The sequence below is a fragment of the Solanum tuberosum genome, unplaced genomic scaffold, assembly GCF_000226075.1.
Source record: "Solanum tuberosum cultivar DM 1-3 516 R44 unplaced genomic scaffold, SolTub_3.0 scf00093, whole genome shotgun sequence".
Classification (NCBI taxonomy): domain Eukaryota; kingdom Viridiplantae; phylum Streptophyta; class Magnoliopsida; order Solanales; family Solanaceae; genus Solanum; species Solanum tuberosum.
This window is the reverse complement of record NW_006239018.1, coordinates 505,930-513,207: the sequence shown is the minus strand read 5'-3', so window position 1 is coordinate 513,207 and position 7,278 is coordinate 505,930.

Here is a 7,278-nt window from a genome sequence, read left to right as displayed (position 1 = left end):
CTTTACCCAACCATCACATCTTAAAATAACTTCTTATATCAACCTCCACAATCTCAGATAAAGATTAATACCCACACGAAATATTTAACTCAAATTATTAGCACCACTAAGAATTGTTAATTACATGATTGATGTATTTAGGTACCAATAATTGATAAAATCATGATTCATGTCTGGAGTAAAACAAAATTATAAAGTGATGACTGATGAGTTGGTCAAAATTTGTGAGCTCAAGTCCTACGATATGGACATGGAAGCAGAGTGAAACAGAAAAAAATCAAGCCCAACTTTTCGAAGATATAGTGTATATAACCAAACTAATGGTCGAATCGATTACGGAAAAAAAATTGACACAATTTTATGAATCTGTTTACGCAATATATCAAATAGGAAAACGGACAATGAAGTTTCTAGAGAAATAATTATAACATGTCTCACGCTCGGGGTGGTAATTGGACGGCTTGGGTTAAATTTGGGCGGGTCAAGATGGGTCAATACCCAACCCAATTCAAATTTGTTTGGGTCAAAACGGACTAAGTAACGGGTCATAACGCAACCCGCCCAACTTTTACTAAGTATTAATAGCTTTATTTGTTATTTCATGCTCTTTTCAAAAATTGATAAAACTTTTTTTGGACATAACCTGGTAGAGAGCATTAGTTTTACTCTAACTTAAAATAGGAAGTAAATAAATATTCGTAAAATTAAAGTGTATAACTAAATTGTCACTACAAATTTAAGGTACAATTTATATATTTTCTCTAAAAATTAACTATAATTTATACTAAATTGTATCTAATAAATATTTATCAATATCTTCAACAAGAGGATAAGTATAATGTTTCAATTGGTTAAACTATATTTGTCATAATTCATAAAATTTTTATACTATCTGTGTATAATTTAAATAAAAAACTTATATTCTACCTCTCCCAACACACACAAGGAAAAAAGGGTTCTTATGTAAATGTACTTTTGATAAAAATAAATAAATCAATAGAATGCTTGTACGTAAATATGATATATTGGTATTATATAAATTGTATATAATAGTGTATATATAATATATAACTATATGAGTATTATGGCATATAATATATATTATATAACCATTTTGAATCTTTTAATGTATACATTCAATATTCTAGATGCTAGAAATCTTTTTAAGATAAAAATGTTTTTTAAAAAAAGATTCATTATTATTAAAAAAGCTTTTTAATTTATTTTTAATCTTAAAAAGGTTCATATGCTAAGTTATGTAGCCAAACGCAACTGTCCAAGTTTTTCCAGCTTTTCCGAGTTTTATTTGGGACCAAACGGATCCTTACTTAGTCCACTACTTGCACGTTTAATTCCAGAGTTGCTCTAAATAAATTGACTATGATAACTCACGTGTTCCAACAAAAAATGAATATAATCATCGAGGAGCCATTTGACTAGAGCTCTTTTAAAAATTAAAAAGAAAAAAAAAACAACAAAGATACCATTAGATATGTACTCTTTTCGTTTACTTTTATTTGTTATATTGCGCTTTTTGATAGTCAATTTGACTCATTTTTAAAGTTAAATTAGATTGCATTAATTTAATATTTTAAACAAAAAATTTAGATATTCAAAAACTATACGAAAAGTACTACAAATATGATGAAAAAAAATATATCGTAAGATATTGGTGAAAGTTCTTATCGTTTGACTCTAAAAATAATGAAAGTCATTATAATTAAAAGTGGACGGAGGAAATATATGTGTCATATATCCTTATATTAAATTAAAATAAAATTTATTATGACTACATTATTTAATAAAGTAAAATTATATGTTAATTAGTTAATATGATTAATAAAAACTCCATATTCAAACACATAACATGTATATGTATTGACGATATAAATAAACTTTTATGCTTTTTTCCTCAAATCTATAATTTTTAGAAAGTATCTCATAAAACTAATATATATATATCTTCATGATTACTGACCACATAAACTACCTAGTCGCTACATTGTGTTGTGATTATTTAAATGGGAAAAAAGATAAATATACCCCGAACTATCGTAAATGATATATACTTTTGGGACATTGGTATCCCTGCCATCCAAAAACTAGAGCATATATACCCTTTATACTGTCACGCCCCAGATTGAAGGGGCGCAACTGGCTCCTAATGCCAAAACTCATGCTTGAGCTAACCCTGCTGAACCATTTGCTACTAGTACATGGCAGCCACACGCAATCAAGAAAACAAACAAGTATATCTCAGCTTAACATAAATCCCTCGGCCGGCAAGGCCCTGTAAACAGATCCATAAAAGAAATAGCTACTCCCAAAAGTTCATATAAAAAAATAGCCAACTAGCACAAAAGTCCTGATTGGGTCGTCGAGGCCACCATGATCTCTATACCAAAACTGAAAGCAGGTATATATCAAGATAATACATCAAACAACTAACAAGCTTTAGCAAACCAACAAACCAGGCCAGCATGGCCATAACGTAGCTATAGACCCCACACACTAGTTTGCAAGCCTCTAAGAGTAGTAAAGATTGGCGGGACAGGGCCCCAGCCTACCCATAAAGATATATACAACAAAAGTTAACAAACCTCCCGACTCTGGCAACTCCGGAGGAAAGGAGCTAGCCAATCAGATAGAAATCAATCTTGTTGCTGAGCAGGTTTACTGGGTCGTCTGTCGGGACCTACATATATGAATACAGTACCCCTCAGGTAATGGGGCATCAGTACAAAGTAATATATCGAGTATGAAAGGCAGTGAATCATGAGTAGGTATCCTAATATACTGGAAGAAATCCGATAAATAAATCAATGATAAGATAAGTGTACTGACCTGCTCCTAAATTAAACATATCAAAAATAATAAAACAACAACCTAACCAAACCCCCATAAGCTCGGCAGGTACAAACAGCACACAAGACCACCTACATAGGCCCCCATAAGCCAGAAGGTGCCAATCACTCTATATACTCCTATCGGTAGTCCCCTAGCCCCGTAGGCAGTCACGTAGCTCTTTTAGGCAATAATATAACCCCGTAGGCAGCACATAACTCTCTTAGGCATCAATATAATTATAGACAACTCATAGCCCTCTTAGGCAACAACATGGCCCTGTAGGCAGCACATAACCTTCTTAGGCATCAATATATCCCCGTAGGCTACTCATAGCCCTTCTAGGCATCAATATAGCCCCGTAGGCAACTCATAGCCCTTCTAGGCATCATCGATATAGCCCCATAGGCAGAACATATCCCTTCTAGGCATAGATCACATTCATGCAGCTAACCACAATAGCCCCAATGACAACAATAACAATTTAATAGGCTAAAAGCGAGCAATTTAGCTATAAGCAACATATATGAATAGCATTTTAGTCGTGTCCAACATAGAGACGCCACTAACTGAATAAGAATCCCGACAAGGGAGGATTATATCCACTCGAGCAGCCAACAATCAACAATAATGACTACAAGTATAACAACGATAACAACCCAATTACATTGCTCCTAAGTTTTAAGGAAACATGTCGTAAGAAGGGAATATCATTAACATACCTTTCCAATGAATGCTCGAAAGACCGTAGTTCCTTCACGAAAGTTGTTCCTTATGTCCTAAGCTTCACAAACACTATATATACACAGCTGGTACGCACCTATAAACAGTTCATAATTAATCTTAAATCGGCAGATTTGCCATATTGCCCCAACTTGTCGAAACGCCCGTAGAAATTCATAAAAATAATCATAAAAGGTCCCGAGATGGTTACCTTAGTTAACCAAGTGTAAACCTTGAAGAAACACCAATAACTACAAATTTATATCTTCAAAAACTAGCTCCAAACGCAGCTAATAGAAGGGAAAAACGATTGCCACGTGTAGAAATCACGTTTCTAGGCACGAAGGCAACCTTTAATGGTAGAAATCGTCAAAAACTAACCTTCATCATACAAGAATTCCATAGGAACCCTCTCTTAAGCTTTCTTTCTAGTTTGGAAGTGAAAAGAAATGTTTTCATGGCTTAAAACGTTGAGTAAGCCGACATACCAAATTTTTTACCCGACCTAGATTCTGCCCCGGCAGTTTGTAGTAAAACCGTTATAACTTTTTACTCTGATGTCGGTTGGATACGGGGTTCTGTGCGTTGCAAACTAGACTTGTAGGCCTTCGATTTAATGGGTGATAGGCCTTCTAAATCTTTATATATTGGGAGAAAACATCCAAGATATTTGATCCAAATTTCAGAGAAATCTTTAAAAAGGAACTTACAATAACTTTCGCCAACTTTTATTTTGCCACTTACCTAACACTTAAAATATGACATACCACATCATTCTTAATTTATTACCCACCCTCCTTGTCTTTCCACAAAGATACGAGTTAATTTAGACGTTTTGAAAAGTCGGGGTGTTACATATACTAACAGTCATACACGTGTCATAATCTTATACATCGACCCGATATTTATTAAATATCATATCGATGGATGAGATTGCGTCACATGTCCCTATTTAGTCTTCCGTTACCATGAAGGGCATATATGTTCTAGTTTTTGGACGGTGTGGGAACCAATGTCCCAAAAATATGATGAAGGGTATCTGCATACCATTTACGATAGTTCGGGGTATATTTATCCTTTTTCCCTATTTAAATTAACCAACGTAGCAGGCAAAATTGTCCCATTTTGAATAGTGTTAGAGTAAAATTGACCTTTTCTTTTTAAAAATAATTATTTGACGGATGAGTGTTAGAGAATAGTTTTAAGTAAAATGCAATGGCAAGAACGAGAAATAAATTTGACCTATTAATATAATTTGAAGACAGTTCAATAATTAAGCAGACAAAGTGATTTTTATCGATTATACTTTGATAATATTTAGAGCTAGAAGCAAATTGAAGAATTGTTGGTAATGTGTGAGACGTTAATACTTAAATAAGTAGTTTACAAAAGGCTAGTGCACATTTGGGTCGATGCATCAATTTCTTTTGAATTAATCTAGTTGATTTGTTTGATCATTTGTAGTAAATAGACAAAGAGTTTGTTATAAGTTGTTTTGATATTCAATTTTTCTCTCAACTAGTGATACAAGAATTAATAAAATATTAATTTTAATAATTCAATTAGCTGACTAATTATTTTTTATCTTGTTGGCTTAAGATATGATCTCATCTGGTAATCTTCATTCATCCCCCTTTCCAATAATGCTTTATTTTTTAAAATAATTAAAAAGATCTTTTTTAAAAAAGAACTTAAATCTATATATATATATATATATATATATATAAAACTGGATGTGAAAACGCTAATGTGGCACCTCGTAGAAGCCATGATTTCTATTTATCTATTTTCTTAATTTTTTTAATTTTTCATCACACTAAATACAATATAATTTAATATTATATTCAATATATTAAGCATTAATTGCATTGCAAGAATAAAAAGAAAATTACCATTTATGGACAAAAAAGGTTTAATTACAATTTTATTATAATTGGGGAAAGAGAAAGATAACAATAAAGGTTTAATTACAATTTTATTATAATTAAGGAAAGGGAAAGATTAATTCAACATTCTATAATCACATTCAATAATCTAAACATTAATTGTATAATTGGAAACGGAAGAAAGACCCCCGGAAAAAAAATATTCTAATATCCTAATCTAAAACTTTTGGCATTCTCTATAATATTAAAAATTATAAATTCCATTTAGAATAATTACGTATTTATGGGATGAAACAATGAAATCATTTGCAAATTTTATTATTAACGTAATGATTAAAAATATTGTGAGTATATAAAGAGAATCACCATTTAAGGAATTTTTTTTATTATTATAATATATATTTTTATCTATTTTTTTAAACCCTCTATATTTTTTTATCTATTTTTTTACTTTTTATTTATAAAAAAAACCCTTATCTTTCTTTTCTTTCTTTCACGTTCTTTCAACAAAAAATAAGAGTTATAAACTTTTATTTGATTATTGTTATTTATATCATTTTCTTATATTTCCATCTTCAATTTTCATTAAATTCATCTCTTTATTCTATTTGTGTATAAGCTGATTATCCTTTCATATTCTTCTTTAGTGTTATTTATTAAGAATAATTAAAAGTCATTATAATATTCTTTTAAATACGATAGCAAAAGGAGCCTCAATTCAAATTCAGCCATGATTTTTTTCACAATTTTCTTTTCTAGCTTTCCAACATTGCTATTAGAAAATAATACTTTGGAGACATAAGGTAATCTTAACTTCCTTACTATTTTTATGTTTATACTATTGTGAAAATGTATTTTTTTTTCATTTCAATTAAATTATATAATCAACAAAAATATGATGATTATATTGTATATAACAATAAACATTGAGGCATCTTTCATACTGTCAAAAAATTGTTCCAACAAATTGAGATTTACATTTTTATGAAATTGTTTGGTTGTTCTATATTTGGAAATTTGTAAAGGAATTCATAATATGGATATTTATATCAAATTAAATACAAATGCATTGTTCATATGTTTCCTCTGTTCTTTTTTTTTCCAATTAATTTGACAGGCTTTATCAAGCTAAGGATCTCAGGACACATCTTTTATGTCTCTCTATTTTTTTTTCATATTTCAATTATGAAATTACATTAAATATGTTATTGTTGTTACATTAATAGAGGATATTTAATATTATTTTTTTTATGAGAAATTGTAATTGTTTCTGTAAGTTATCATGGCATGGTGTGATATTGGTGATTGTCGAGACATGTATGGAGGAGCAGACATGGAAAAGGTTCGTACAGAAGCATCTAGTCATTTGAGTATTTTCTCTATTTTCATCTAACACCCAAAATAATAATAAAAATTGTTGGATAATAAAGAGATGGCAAATGAAAAATTATCTCAATATATTGTAATTGATTGATTTATTAGTTTCATTATTCATACATATTAGAGGTTTGGTTTATTTTTTTGGAAAATAATATTAATTTTTTTAATTATATTATTCAAAAGATGTTGAATTTGAACTATTATGTTTTACTCGCGGGTTCAAAATTTATTTAAAAATAAAAAAGTGTTAATTATATGTTTAAAACATACTTCCAAATGAAAATGTGTTAACTAATAACTATATGTTCAAATAATTTTAAGCACGGATAAGCTTATTTTGTTACATTATAATAGAATAGTTAAGATGAATTTATCAACAAATTAACAAGAAGTCTTGACTAAATTTGTACTTAATAATTTTAAACTTAACAAGTATAAGGATCTT